Source organism: Alexandromys fortis, unplaced genomic scaffold, assembly GCF_014885135.2.
Source record: "Alexandromys fortis isolate MF-2015 unplaced genomic scaffold, M_Fortis_MF-2015_v1.1 scaffold_25, whole genome shotgun sequence".
Taxonomy (NCBI): Eukaryota; Metazoa; Chordata; class Mammalia; order Rodentia; family Cricetidae; genus Alexandromys; species Alexandromys fortis.
Genome location: NW_026067904.1, coordinates 7,007,890 through 7,023,225, shown reverse-complemented (window position 1 = coordinate 7,023,225; position 15,336 = coordinate 7,007,890). Strand labels below are relative to the sequence as shown.

At 38.4% G+C, this 15,336-nt stretch overlaps 1 long non-coding RNA gene across 1 annotated transcript in view; it reads left to right on the top strand.

Annotated features, from left to right (window-relative positions):
* The first annotated feature begins 3,689 nt into the window (after nt 1-3,689).
* LOC126497033 (uncharacterized) overlaps nt 3,690-15,336 on the top strand; it is a 101,303-nt gene continuing 89,656 nt past the window's right edge. Inside the window, exon 1 of the long non-coding RNA XR_007590515.1 lies at nt 3,690-3,908. This is a non-coding gene — a long non-coding RNA (uncharacterized lncRNA). The remainder of the gene's footprint in view (nt 3,909-15,336) is intronic.

The window sequence follows — 15,336 nt, the reverse complement described above, 5'->3', positions numbered from 1 at the left end:
AATAGAGGCCGAGCAGAAAACACAGCTAAAGGCTCTCCCTGGCAACTGAAGTTGCACTGACAACTTCTTGTGTGTGACATCCCGGGCTGACAAATCACACGAGATAGTCTTTGGGCAGAATGAGAGATGTTATGGTTATTAATGCCCCCGTTCTTGGAGGCAAGTCTATGTGACTCTAATAATGTGGTTTTATTTCTTTCTTGATTTCAAATTTCCCCTGTAATCTGTAAACTGAGATTATTTGAAAGAGAGATCCACAGTGGTCATTCTTTTGTTTGTTTTAGTTAGTTAGTTAGTTAGTTTCCATTTTATTTTCTGAGGCAGGGTCTCACTGTGTAACCCTGGCCTGTCTAGAGCTCTCTATGTGAACTCAAAGTGTTTTACCTCTTTCTGCCCCTTGAGTGCTGGGATTAAAGGCGTGCTTGGCTTTGTTTATATTATGTGTATATTAATAAATATGTATATGCATATATATACATATATATATAGTACCCTGACATCACTGTATAACTACATCATTTCCTCTTTCCTTTTTCTCCATTCAAACCTTCCATATGACCCTTGGCTATCTTTTAAATTCATTCCTTTTTCCTTTTCCATTGGTGTTACACAATATGTGTGTATATATGTGTGTCTATGTATTTATGTATATGTGTGTATGTATATGTTTGCATATTTTTTCATAAATACAACCTGCTACTTCTGTGTATATGTGCATATGCATATGTTTTCAGGGTTGAACATTTGGCATTGGTTATCTACTAGTCATTCTTGTCCTTAGGAAAATGACTTGGTAATGGCTAAGGGGTGGGTTCTTCTTGTCAAAATGTACAGTATACAAGAATGGTTAACAGCAAAAGGAAGCTCTTCATTGGAAGGATATGCATGTCTTTTCTCAGAAATAATTTATACCCTATTTGCATATCAGTGGAATAGTATTTAGAGGTAGACTGTACACTTGACACTTCATATATTAAAATAAAGCTCTGATACAGTTCCAGTGCATAAGAAATGATTATGTTCAAAGCCAGCCTGGTCTACTGAGTTCCAGGACAGCCAGGGTTACAGAGAAAGCCTGTCTTGAAAAACAAACCAACAACAAAAAAGAGATGATTTGGGGGAGGGGGCTGGAGATGTAATTCATCTTTTAATAGCATGTACTCTCTTTCTTCAAACCCAGCTTCAGCTCCCAGTACCAATGTCTGATGCTGATTCCAGATCCAATGGGAATTCTACATATCTGACCTCCATGGATAGTCCCCGCACATGTACATAGATACACAATATTAAAAATAAAATAAGCTTTTAAAACTAATTTAAAAAACATTTAAATGAGCTAAACAAGAATAACACTAATAATCAAGGTGGTGGTGGCACACATCTTTAATCCCAGCATCCATGAGGCAGATACAAGCAGATCTCTGTGAGTTCGAGGACACCCTGGTCTACAGAACAGGTTCCCATACAGTCAAGGATACATACAAGGAAACTCTGTCTCAAAAAAAGTAAAATAATAGATAAATAAATAAAATAAAGCAAATGATACTAATAGACATGCCGAAGTGGGAAGTGGATGGGGTGGGGCTTAGACATACAGAAAGAAGTACAGGCAGCTAAGGAGTGCTGGGTTGGGAGCAATAGCCTTTCCCAGGGAAGAGCACACCAACTATTTATCCAATACCAAACAGAAAACCCTGAAAACATACATAGGGGTAATACGGGTAGCATTATACAGACTGAGATTCCCCCTAACCAGAATTTCTACAGCTGCCGTTACTGCCATGTTCATTGCATGTTTAGAAAGCAAGGGTTTCTTTGGCTTATACTTCCACATCACAGTCCATCATTAAAGGAAGTCAGGGTAGGAAGTCAAACAGGGCAGGAACCAGGAGGTAGAAGCTGATTCAGAGGCCATGGAGGAGTGCCACTTTCTGATTTGTTCCCCAGGGTTTGCTCAGCACCCAGGACTACCAGCCCAGGGATTTCCCCTCTTGCAATGGATTGGACCCTCCTCCATCAATCACTAAGTAAGAACATGTTTAAATTTTGGCTAATGGGAACCCGCTGCTGCTGAGGTAATAAGTCGATCAAACAGAATTAATAAATCAGGTTTATTCTGAGTAAAGCGTTCCTGGGTAGCCCTAGGAGAAATTGAGGAGACCTTGAGGGGAACTTATTAGGTCTGGGGCTTTTAATGTCTTAAGTGGTGTAGCCACCAATGGCAAGTTTCCTTGGGGATAGAATTCCAAATGAGGTAACTCCTGGGGAAGGGGGCTTGTGGTTGGGATGCTTGACTACACCATGGCACCCAATCCACAGTCCATCTGGCCCAACCCGTGCTGCAGAGAGCTACTAAGCTCACCGATACTGCTGCTTTTCTCTACTTTGATTTCTTTGATCCAACCCTATTTCCATTCATGCTTATTTCTTTCCCTCCTTCAGTGTAGAGTGACTTCTCTCTCGTCCAGGCTATTCTAGCTCCTGATACCTGCTCCACATTCTTTACATTCTTTTCCTTTTCCATGGTGCATGTCTCTGAGTAGTCATCACTAAAGTGTTGAAGGTTCGGGTACCTTCTTGGAACCAATATCATTTAGCAGATTTGTAAATACTTTGCATGGTCATTAGGTCTTTGTGAGAAAATGAACAGATCAGTTTCTCACTTGCTTGACATTGTATTAACTAAACTTGTTTATTAAATGACCTCCTGCACTGTCCAGAAAATTATGTATAAAGGCCTTGGTGATGCCTTGTTATTGAGATTTTATGCATGTATTTGGAATCAGTAAAGGGAAGCATTATTTTTCAGGATATTTGTTTTTACTGTTATTATATACTTATTTTCAGTGAGAGGATATTCCTCTTAGGTGTTGCATGAAAAACATCCTTAATATGAACAGTGTAAAACTGGTGTGTACTGTGAACAAACTCAACATATTCCTGTATTCAGAGCATACATCTGAAGCTTACAAGTACAGAAGCTACAGTGTATTTTGCGTGTCAGAATTCTTTATCTCCCCCTCCTTTAAAATTGCGTTTAGAAAGCAAGGGAGGTAAAAAGATGGATGGAGAAAAAAGGCGTAGTGGGGCTCTTGGCAATTCTACCAGGATGCCCCTCTCTATTCTCTTACAATAAACCCATGTGGAAATGTCATGAATGTCCTCAAAGAGAGTTAGTTCAGCAGAAGTAAAAGGATGACTGATAGTCATAGTGGTGGACCCAACCAGCCTAATGGTCTCGTTTACTTTTCCTGTAATTCCCAGTGCTGTCTTCTCGACCCTCCGACATGTCTGGCTAACTCTTCATTTCTCGTGCTCTGTCTCAGGTCCAACATTTCCTTCTTCTCTAATTTCCTATCTCTGAAACATATTTAAATGAGTACACAGAGATTTACATTTATAGAAGAAGAAAACATAAACACTATGAACATTCATCCACCACAGGAAATATTAAGAGGCTAGGAATAGAGAACAAAAGGAGTTTCTTATGAACAAAACTGTGAATTTGGAGAACATTTGAGTAACAAATAGAGCGGAGGAAAACAAACAATGATGGAATTATGGACAAAGATAACAACTTGGGGAACGACGTGAGTTGGGGAATGAGAGAAAAATGAAACTTTTCATCTTGGCTGTAACAGCTGTGTCCTTTCTCCGGAATTTAAAATAGAAGAGGAAGAATGTCTGCATGTATTCAGATCAAGAAACAAAGGCAGGTGAGATTTTGTAGAGCCGTTCCCTATTTAAAAGTTCAATTGGTGTGAGTCACTGGCACAGTCACAATGAGCCTTTGTACTTCCCGAATGGCTTTTGTTCAAAGATCTCGCAAGGCAAAGAGCTGCAAAGAATGCCTGTTCTCATTGTGGATGGAGGACAACTAAATCCGAAAAAACGGAGGCAGAATAGAGGTAGGCTTCTGAATACTTCATTATTTCATCTCTGTAACTTTTCTTTACATACTATTTAAATTCAAAGAATTGAAGTGCACAGTTCAATGAGCTTTGTTAAAATGATCTCATTCCTGTAGCCTCACCCTATCAAGATAGAGAATATTGTTCTCATTCCAGGAATTTCCTGCCTGGGGTCAAGCTAAACTCTTCTCAAGAGGCAATTGCTGCCTGGATTTTTTTTTTACTTTCATCATAAATTAATAAGAAAGGGTGTGGACTTGGGTGAGTGAGTAGCTGGGAAGCATCTAGCAGAGTTGTTAAAAGGGAAATTATAATCAGAATATATTATATGAAAATATTATATTTTCAATCAAAATAAATTAATGTTGTCTCCTTTGGAACTATATATAAAGATACTATATACAGTGGGTTGTCATCTTTATGGTGTTCTCATTTACTATTGTTTCTATCCCTATTTTAATGGAAAATTTAGGCCTTACATATTCCCTTTTCAACACACCTTCATAAGCATGAAACATGTTCAACTATGAACAATGAGAGTGAACTGAAATGTCCTAGTATGCATGGAATGTTCTTTGACTTTGTTGGGACCATATTCAAGACACCATGTTACATGGAGTCATGATATCTCCAGCCTGCTTAGTTTGCACCTGCTTGTAACTGTTTTCCTTCCTTTTGATGACCTTGCTAATTATGAAGATTACTACACAGATATCTTCACAGCATAAATCAATTGATATTCATAATTTTTGAGTTTCTCATGATTAGTCTAAAGCTGTAGAGTTAGAACATGCCAATAATAGTGCACTAAGCTGCTATAGTATCAAGGAGTGCAAGCTATCTGGTTTACTAATGTGTTGTGTTGACCCTCATTGCCTGTCTGATATAGTTGGCCTGTTCTCAGCTGTAAAGTTTTTCTTGTCTCATTTCAAACAAATAGCTTGAGATTCTTCTATTTTGGGTACAAGCTTTCCCTCCGTTTTTGATTGTAAAAGCAGGATTCCATCATGCAATTGCACAAAGGCATAAAGGTTTACTTATCCACTCAATAATCAGAGAACATTTCTGTTGTTTCTAGTGTCATCTTGTAACAAATCTTTAAATTGGCTATGTAATTCCTTCCTGTGTGATCTCTCTGCTGCTCCTTCCTGCCCCTTATGGCTTATTTACATTCCCACACTTTGTTTTCAGGTTTCTTTGTTCATTTTTACTAAAGTTGTCACAGGACTTTGAAATTTCTGACTGTTTCAATCAGATATATTTAAACACACACAAAGAAAGAAAAAGAGAGAGAGACAGAAACAGAAATATATTGTATACTGTGGAACATTTCTCTTTTTTAACTAGGTGGGTTTAGAACTATAGCTAGGTATTTTCTGTTAATGTATACTAAAGCAATTCATCTTGAATACTCACTTCCTTCAGAAGCCACACTACAGGGGTACAGTCCTTAGGTTGTTCAATGTAAATAAACATTTCATTTCTGTTGAAAGACTGCTTATATCTCAAATATGAGGTTAGCTATTTCTTCCTCATCCCATTCCTTTTGGCCTCCACTACAGTTATAAATAGAGGTACAATAAGGGCTAACTTTTCCTTTTCCAATTAGAAGAGAAATATATATTGAACATTAAGTATTTGAAATTCCTTGGTCAGGTTGTTGAGTTACTTTCTCTTCTTAGTTTGTTTACAAACTGCACTGCAAATGTATGGTAAACTTGACCACATAACATGTCTGCATATATTGGCATAGTGAAGTTCTTATAGTTATTTTTCTCACATTTTACTACATTTTTCAATGTTCTAGTTGTTAAATCAATTGGCATTCATATGGCAAAGTTAACTTAGTCATGCTGATTTTTCACCTATGTTCCTAAAGATTCTCTTGTTCATGAAATACATGCTGATATAGGCTCTATGTTTTTTTTTTTTTTTTTCTGGTAATGTAATTGGCTGGTGGTAGACACAAAAGCAGGCTGGTATTGGGCAAGTGGTGGTGGTGCATGTTTTTAATTTCAGCACTCAGAAGGCAAAGGCAGGCAGATCTCTGTGAATTTGACGTCAGCCTAGTCTACAAGTGCTAGTTCCTGGATAGGCTCCAAAGCTACAGAGAAACCTTGTCTCAAAAAGAAAGAAAGAATGGGTTGACATCAGATGCAGGGGTGACTATGTCCTCCTTTCCTGAAATAACTTGCTTGAAATAGCAATTCTTCTACACGTATATCTTAAAATTTAGCAAACAAGTCATAAAACACACTAATTTGTTTTTTTTTTGTAGTGTGTGTATGTGTCTGTGTGTGTGTGCATATCTTAAAATTCAGCAAACAAGTCATAAAACACTGATTTGTTTGTTTGTTTGTTTGTTTGGAGTGTGTGTGTTTCAATGAAATCTGCTATGTATTTTTTCTATGAATTAAGAAACATTCAAGTTTTCTATATTTTATTTGTGAATTTCAAATTTTTGATGCAACATTGTAGATATTTTGGCAGGAAATTGATGTCAGAGACACCACATCGAAAGAGGAAAATGTCCTTTTTTGACAGAAGTACAAGCTGAATGGCTCTCTTTCTAGGTATATTACCTCTCACAAAGAGACTATTTGTCTTTGGTGTTTCTATGCTAAACCTATATTGAATCATTCCTTTAATACTTCAATGTCACCAAAATTATGCTAATAAATAATATTTATGAAAGGGCTTATTAGACAAATACTGAGCTGTGTTTTAAGACAGAACCAAAGACTGTAATTGTCTTTGCTGACATTGGATAGCTATTTTGTTAAAGTTTGAAGCATACCTTATTGTTTTTAAAGACTTTGTTATTTTCAAAGCTACTTTTATATTTTCAAGTCTATGTCTAGGTACAAAAGAATATTTCTATAAGCCATAATTTTATAATTTCTTTTTATGGCAACTATTGAACCTATACTTAAGTTGAAAGGGTTGACAAGAGAATCATATCGGATGCTATGCTGTTTCTAACCAACTTCATAGAAACTGAAAGATCCCTGAAACTCAGCTATTTCTTAGAGCTGTGTATGCATATCACCTGATTACATACTACTATCAAGTGTTAACGTATATATACCACCCAGTTACATACTGCTATCAGGTGGCATGTATACATGCCACCCGGTTACATACTGCTATCAAGTATAATGTTTATATACCATCAGAATAAAACTGCTATCAAGTGTTATATATACATACCAGCAGGTAACACTGCTATCATGTGTTATGTATACATAACACCTGATTACATGCTGCTGTCAAGTATATTGTATACATACCAGCAGATTACATACTGCTATCAAGTGTTATGTATATGTGCCACTTGGTTACATACTGCTATCATGTGTTATGTGTGCATACCACCTGGTTATATACTTCTATCAAGTGTTATGTATTCTCTTTATAAAGAATGTCTTAGTTTCTTCCCACTAAGAAACAGAATTTGAACTGAGGATGCTGAGTCAAAGTGTTGCTTATCAGGTGACTTGGGGAGTAAGAAGATGGAAGGATGACTGGAGAATGGGGCAAGAGTGCTGTTTTGGTGCTGTAGCACAGAGGAAAGAGGACACAGGTCTCATATGCACAATGCATCACCCACCACCTCCCCATTATAAATGGGAGGATAGAGCTTTTGGATACACTATGGACAGAGCTATTCAAGAAATGCACCCTGACATTTTTATTTTCAATCAGTGCACAAACCATGTGGGTGCCAATACTACAGAGAGAACCCAAGTTGGAGTAGCTCTCCAGACCTAAATATTTAGAAAGCATGCAATTCTGGAGGTGTAGCTCAGCTAATAGAATGTTGCCCAGCATGTAGAAAGCCTGAATTCAATCCCCGATACTATAGACACAGGGCGTGGAGACACACTGTGCTTCAGAGGTAGAATGAGGAGGATTAGCAGTTCAAGGTCATCTGTGGCTACACATGGGATTAGAGGTCAACAAGGTCTGTGATACTCTGACACAAGAGCAGCAACAAAAAATGTCTAAACTCTCCCAATTACAGATGATATCAGAAATAAAATAAGAAATCTAATAAAGCAGCTAATGTTGAAATTAACAGGAAATTTTTACCCAAAATGTTGGGAAAGCATTTGCACAAATAAACACAGATATAGGTGTGTGTATGTATACATTTGTATGTGTGCATATGTATATATGCACACATATGTGTAGGGGTAAAGGCCATAATTAATGCTCCAATAAATTTAGGCTATCTCTATAACACCTGAGGTTAGAGTAACATAGTAAGGGTCCTTGGGTGGAGGCAAGAACTGTGGAGGCAGAACCTTCGAACCAGGAACACTGGGGAGAAGCATCAAGAGGCTGCACTTGTGAGATTCTGGCCAGATGTAGTGTGAATAATGAAATCAAATCAAAGTAAATAATACTGATAAAGTAAAAGACAATGGAATAGAATGAAAGACGGACAAGAAAAATAAAACTCATAGAGAAAATCCTAAAAAAAAAAAAAATACTTAGGATCAAATAGTTGACACTGTGATCATGAGGAGGTTTATATCTCAATAAATAATGAAATAAACTTTGGAATTTAGAAAAATAAGATTAGGAAAAAGAAGGAGAATTTAGAATGTTGGGCAGTGGAGGAGTCAGTTCTAGATAAAGCTGAGCAAGAAGGGTATTGTTAGTACCAGGCTTGTGTCCAAAGAAGCAGCATGGCATGTAGATAGCCATAGCCTTGGGGAAGCAGTCGGGCACACCGTGCCATTTTATTGTGTATTGAGTATAAGTGATTTTTATGTTTTCCTAACGTAAGTAAACTCTTTACAAGCTACTTAAAATACACAGTATATGACCTTTTTAAATGCTAAATTGTAATGTAGATTAGTTTAGTGGTAAGTAAATAATGGCATTTAAATTATAAATTAATTTCCTTTCTCTGCCCCCCCCCCTCTGTTTCTTTCTTTTTTTCATTACATGGATTCTCTGTGTAACAGTCCTAGCTGTCCTGGAACACTAGCACTTGTAGAGCAGGCTGGCCTCGAACTCACAGAGATCTACCTGTTACTGCTTCCCAAGTGATGGGATTAAGGGTGTGTGCCACTACCGCCAGGCTTAAGCATTTTTTTATTAGCAGCCAATGATTTCAAAAGGACAAAGTTCACATTACATTAGGCTACCTTTGTTTATTGGTAAAACAGGCAATACTAAGTAAAATTGATCTTGGTTTTTGGATGTGAATAGCTTCCTAAGAAGGCAATTATTCATTACAACTTCCAGAGCAGAAGTGGTTCCTTTTCTTTTTGGTTAACACTGCCATTGAATTAGGTCTTTGAATGTGAAGTCATTAAGTGGAATTTAAGGGAGACTCCTTACTATCTTAACCAGCATTCGCATCCACTCTCCTCAGGCTGAATCCTAGACACTTGTCAGTACACCCTGTAGCTTCGTATATTCCTGCAAGTATTCTAACCTGAACATACTGATATCGTGAAGCATATCTCTCTGGCGCTAGATGTAAATACCATTTTATTAGGAAGACACAGTGTCCTAGGCCACGGAGCTAGCCATTCTTTGGTTCTGTTCTCCAATGAGCATCCGTCAGTTTAACCTCCACGAAGGATAATCAATCCAAAAGAGTATTTCGACATCCTCCACAGGATGCAAATGTGAGCTCTTTGGGGAGATTTTCCTTCTTGATTACAATTTTTAAATGCACCTCACAAATGATAAAGAACTTAAGACATCTTGATGCAGTCAAGCATGAGGGTTTAAATTGAGCTTCCTGTAAAAATCAATGTGCTTTCAAAGACACACAGAATTTGGTAAGATTGTCCCACACAAAATAAAACAGCAGTAAAAATGCCACCGTATGATGAGGTGACAGTAACATAGGAGAGGTTTTATGAAAGTTTCAAGGGGAAAAAAGCAAGAGAAAAAATTGATGGGAAGTGATAGTTACATTAGAATAAAGGGGACCCTTTTTCTTTCCCTTATTGTTTGCTTAATTTCATTTCATTTTTACTATGAAATGTATCTGTAGAGTGAAGAATTATAAAATAACACATTTCTTTTTTTCTATTTACAATTGGAAAAAAGATTTTTATTTTTATAAGACCCTATCCACTGCCTTCATCATGAACTAAAGTGGGTTTTGAAAGTCATTTCCATAATAGCTAACAAAAATGTAGTTGTTGAAACACCGAACTTTCTTAACATAGAAGATAATTACATTGGAAGAATGATATTTCATTGACTTCTCCATTTTCAAGATGCATTTATTTTTCTGTACATAGTACAGAACAGACAAAAGCAGCTTAACATGTAGTAGGTAGCTGTGGGTGCGCGCAGTTACAAGATACAAGTAGGCTGAGTTGATGGGCTGAGCAGAAGCAAACGCCAGGAAGGAAATACTGCATTCTACTGCTGACATGAGCGTACCACCTGAATGGTATTTTTCATTATCTCCTGCACTGGGAACATTCTATTAGTCCACTGGGAAGTCATAGCGGAAGAGACATAATTATCAGCAGAGTAATGGAGAAGCTCTCACTAATGGCCAGCTATTCAAATATCTCAATATAATCATCGTGCCCAATCTCTCCCTGTTGCATACTCTCTGGAGAAACTCATCATTTTTTCCACTTACTCCAGCATAATGAATTCATTTTGCATTTTCTTTGTGAGAAATTAAGAGGAATCACAATATAATGTGTTGACATTTGAAATTCTGTACAGGAAAGTTTAGGCAGGCAATTTGGTTTAATCACAAGCTAACAGGGAAACGCTGTTTATTAAATTAGTTCCTTATGTACAAAATGTGCATTTTCTTTGTAAACCTTTGCCTCTACACCTAGATTTAATTTTTTTTTAACCCTAGTCTTTTTAAATTCCAAGGCCCTTAAAAGAATAAAAGTGTGTTTTCAAAGAAAGTACTTCACTCCCTGGCCTCCATTTTAAACATCCAACTGTCGATGCTAAAGATGATGCTGAAGAGAGACCCTTTGAAGAAGTGAAAAAAAATGGAACAAGTGGCAAGTTTCCTTTAAAAGAAGCCACCAAAGTGTGTATTTCTTTCTCTGACATTAAACCACTGTGCCTGCATCATGCATGGAACAGATTCTTTTCCCTATGAAGTTAAAGCTATTCTTTTTGCTTATTTGCTCAGTTCTGAGATTGAGTAACCTTTTCTGTACTGTCTGTCTCTATTTCTACTTTTACTTTCCATTCATTTGTTCCAGTGGAACTGATAAACAGTGACGAAAACTGTCTTTCCTCCTTCTGTAGGGAGTGCCAAGTATCTGGGAAGTAGATAATAAAGACACATACAACCCTGAGCTGGTCAGCTGACTTGGAAGCTGGTCTGGCTTTCTTCTCAGCCAGCACAGTTAGATGGCTGGGGTCCACCATTTCAAAGGACAACAGAAAAAGAAAAATGCAGGCACAGGATCTGTTTTTTTGTTTGTTTTGTTTTTTTTTTTTTGTTTTTGTTTTTTTTGTTTTGTTTTTTGTTTTTCGAGACAGGGTTTCTCTGTGGTTTTGGAGCCTGTCCTTGAACTAGCTCTTGTAGACCAGGCTGGTCTCGAACTCACAGAGATCCGTCTGCCTCTGCCTCGCAAGTGCTGGGATTAAAGGCGTGCGCCACCACCGCCCGGCCAGGGTCTGTTTTATCATTTGTCAGGAGCAAGAGGGAGAAGAAGGTGCTGGGCTCTACTTACCTTCCTATTGAGTCTACCTTGGTCTTTTATTTTTCTTAGAAATTTCATATCCCAACAAACATCATGTCAACATAACACTCTGGTATTTTAGGAAGAAAAAGGCATACATTTTGGAATGTACCCAGGGGCGGCTTCTGCAGTTGTCATTTTCTCCTGTGTTTGGACCAACACCCAAATGAGAACTGCTGTTGCCCAGTAAGAGTTTATCTGAGGCTTCTGGAAAGGGAGAGTGGGTATGGCATTCATTTCATCCAGGGCAAGTAATGCTACCCCTAGATTCAAGACCAACATTTGGGAGACCAGAGTAGGAGGACTGATACAACTGGAAGCCCAGGCTGGACCGCAGAGTGCAAAAAAGTAAAGAAGAAAGGAAAGAAGGACAGAACAAAGGAATGAAACAGGGATGGAGGGATGGAGGGAGGAAATACTGAAAGAGAGAAGCTTTTGGTCGAGTCAGTCCCTTGTCCCATGCTCTCTCCACTAACATGCTACTGTAATTATTCTTCACATATTGTTCTGCTGTGACTATTCTACATTGCCTTATATTTAATGTTGTCATTCATATTTTCTTCTCACTCTGAATATTTCCATAAACAATAAATCCACTTCTATAAGTATTGAGTAATTCTATTGTCATAATAATTAAAAACACCTTATTGTCCAACTTGCTTAGATGATACTGTGTGTCTAAAATATTGAGATTTCTCCAAGAAACATTACTCTCTCTTATGTGATGTAAGAATGTTGTATCGATTGTGCTTATCAACAGACAAGTGGATCCACTAGGACTTTCCCTAAGAGAGGGAAGTACACAGGTAATCTGGATGTTTATTTTTAATGAATGCAATAATTGACATATTTAACCTTCAATCTAACATCACTTTCAATCACCCAAAAATAAAATAAAGCAAGCAAGAGATAAGCTATAACAAAGACGAACATCTCATAGCATTCTAAAAAAAGGAAGCCATTCACCGAGTGGTAATGGCTCATGCCTTTAATCCCAGCACTTGGAAGGCAAAGGCAGGAAAACTGCTATGAGTTCAAGGCCAGCCTGGTCTACAAGAACTAGTTCCAGGACAGATCCCAGAGCTACAGAGAAACCTTGTCTTGGAAAAAAAAAATGGAATCTAACATTCCTTCACAAAAAAAGAGGTCTTTTGTATCTCACCTAACCAACTTGCTGTGTGACCTTAGGAGAGTCTCCCACTTGCTCATAAAATGTCTTCAACTTCATTTTGCCCCATGTCACTTTTAATTTGAAACAACTCTCCATAATTACTCAAAGTACCTTTCTGTAATACAGACCTACAATTGGTAGCTGACATGAATTACTATTGAAAAGTTTTTAATTTTATAATGCTTCATTTTATGGGCTACTTTGATAGCTAGTGGATATAGTTACCTAGTAGAGTGTTTGTGAGATCAATCCTATATTAGTATTTAGGAAATGTCTAATGTCCTCAAGATTATGAACCAAAGCACACAAAGGAGCAGATTGTCTAGGTTCCATCTTCTGTATGTAGTCCTTTCCTTAGACAGAGGCTCAGGTATGATCCTTTGTCAAACTATATTATGACATAGTGCAGTAGATGTCCAGAAAATGAGCTAATGACAAAAATGTGAACAGCTGTAGTCTAAGAAAAGGTACAGGAGTGTAGACTGTATGAAAAGTCAAGATGAAAAGGGAAATTGTCCTATTTTTGAAGCATGGGATAGAGCTACATGCCCCATACTGAAATTTTTTGGAGGTTGCAGACTGGTCATCAAATAGCACCTTCAGTACCAAGGCAATTGTGAAGAACAAGCCAGAGACAACAGAGGTTCCTAAGAAACTTGGAAACACTAAGAGCTGCCATTACCAGCATGCTCTGAGTTTGCAACTCATCAAGGAGAAAACACCAGTCTTAAGTGTTCTTTTTTCACAGCCTTAGTGCTTGAGTTGTGTTTGAGACAGCAAGAAGTCTTTGAAAAGTTTCTGCACCCCAATAAACCTCTCCACTGGTGCAATAATCTGAATCAGACCAAATCAAACTGAATTAGAAAAAGCCCAGGTTTAATGAATACCAATGCTCCCAGGTGGCTCACCAACCCCTCAAAGAGGAGGCGGGGAAAGAAGACCAGAAAATCACGTGTTTGTTCTCTGGGAGGCAGTTTAAATACCCTGTGGGAGTGGTCTTGAGCCTCTCTGGGGATGGGTCATCATTTGTCAGGCTTTCTTGGAGGTAGAGTCTGGACTGAGGCAACGGGATGGAACTTCCATCCAAACATTTCTGATTTCTTGTATATATGAATTCCAGTTGCTAGGGTGAAGCACTAACCCAAACATTCCAAACTCTTTGGGTATATAGATGCCAGGTACTGGGGTGAGGCTTTAACCCAAACATTCCAGACCTTGGGTATGGATGCAAGGAGATGAGGTGAAGCTTCCACCCAAACATTCCATACTCTTTGGATATATGGATGCTGTTCATGTCTTGCTACTTGCTGTGGGCATGGGCAATGTGGAGGAGGAGAGAGTGGGGAGTTGGCAGACTCACACTCAGTGGGAGGTGAGGCTGGAAAGGCATCTACTTAACTCCCATCCTGGAGACCTCAAGCATTTGTTCCTTGAGGGAGATGAGAATGCAGGTTTCTAGGAGAAAAAATAGATTGTTATCATGTATCCTGGTTGTACTGACAAAGATGAGTGTGCCAGGAAGAGGAGCAGACAGACCCTTCATTGTGGCACCTTAGAAAACCAGAGAGTGGAGGGTCCTAACTGCTGGACAGACCAAATATCCTGAATAAGTGCCCACTTGAAGATGGAGGGGTGGTACCAGCATGGGTGCCCCAGAGGCTTGGCAGCCGAAGGGTTGGTGAGGATTGCCATGTGAAGTCCTGTCCATCAGGGTTCGAGAGACCTAGGAATGAGCTGTTTGAGGAGTACATTGTCCCCTAGGGAGAGTGGGGCAGGTTCAGGATCATTTGGGTTTATTGGTATAGGGGCAGGAAGATAGCTGTCAGCCTGTGAACAGAGAAGAGAACTCAGAAGGGAGAGGTAGAGTAGGTACCCAGCCAGTGGAGGAGTTTGGGCTTGGAGGATGGGTTTAAGGTGAAAAAGCCTTCCATAAAGGAGCTTGAAAGGGCTTAGACCTATATGAGAATGTCGGGTGACCCAGAGATGAGTAAGGATAATGGGGAGAAGAGAGGGCCATAATAACCTGAGTTCAATGGAGAGCTTGATTATGTGTTTGTGATGTGGGAGTGATTTCTTATTAATAAAGAAACTTTTTTCTTTAAAGTTTTTGACTTTGAAGGAGCTAAGTACAGAGAGACATTTCATTATATGGGCTGCCAAGCTAAACCAAAATGGATTTCATGAGGATATTATGATTTCAGAATTTGGGTCTAAGGATATGATGCTTTGGAAAAGTCCTTCTTTTGTTTTCACAGAGGACCAGACCCTATGGATTTCTTCTATTCCAATTTGGTATGATAGACCACGCCCTCCTGAAAGGTTGCTGTGAACACCCTCAAAAAATTACTTCACTCAACTGCCAACTGAGATGACCCTGGCACACAGGTTATACCATGAAAGATCTAATTAACGACGCCCCCATTCAGCAGGAAGCAGTTTGGAGAGAAAAAACTACGCCCATGTTCCCAAATATTGTTTATAAATGTTCTTTTACATTTAAAGGGGGATATGATATAGATATGAATAATTTGCATTGGTATGGATTTTA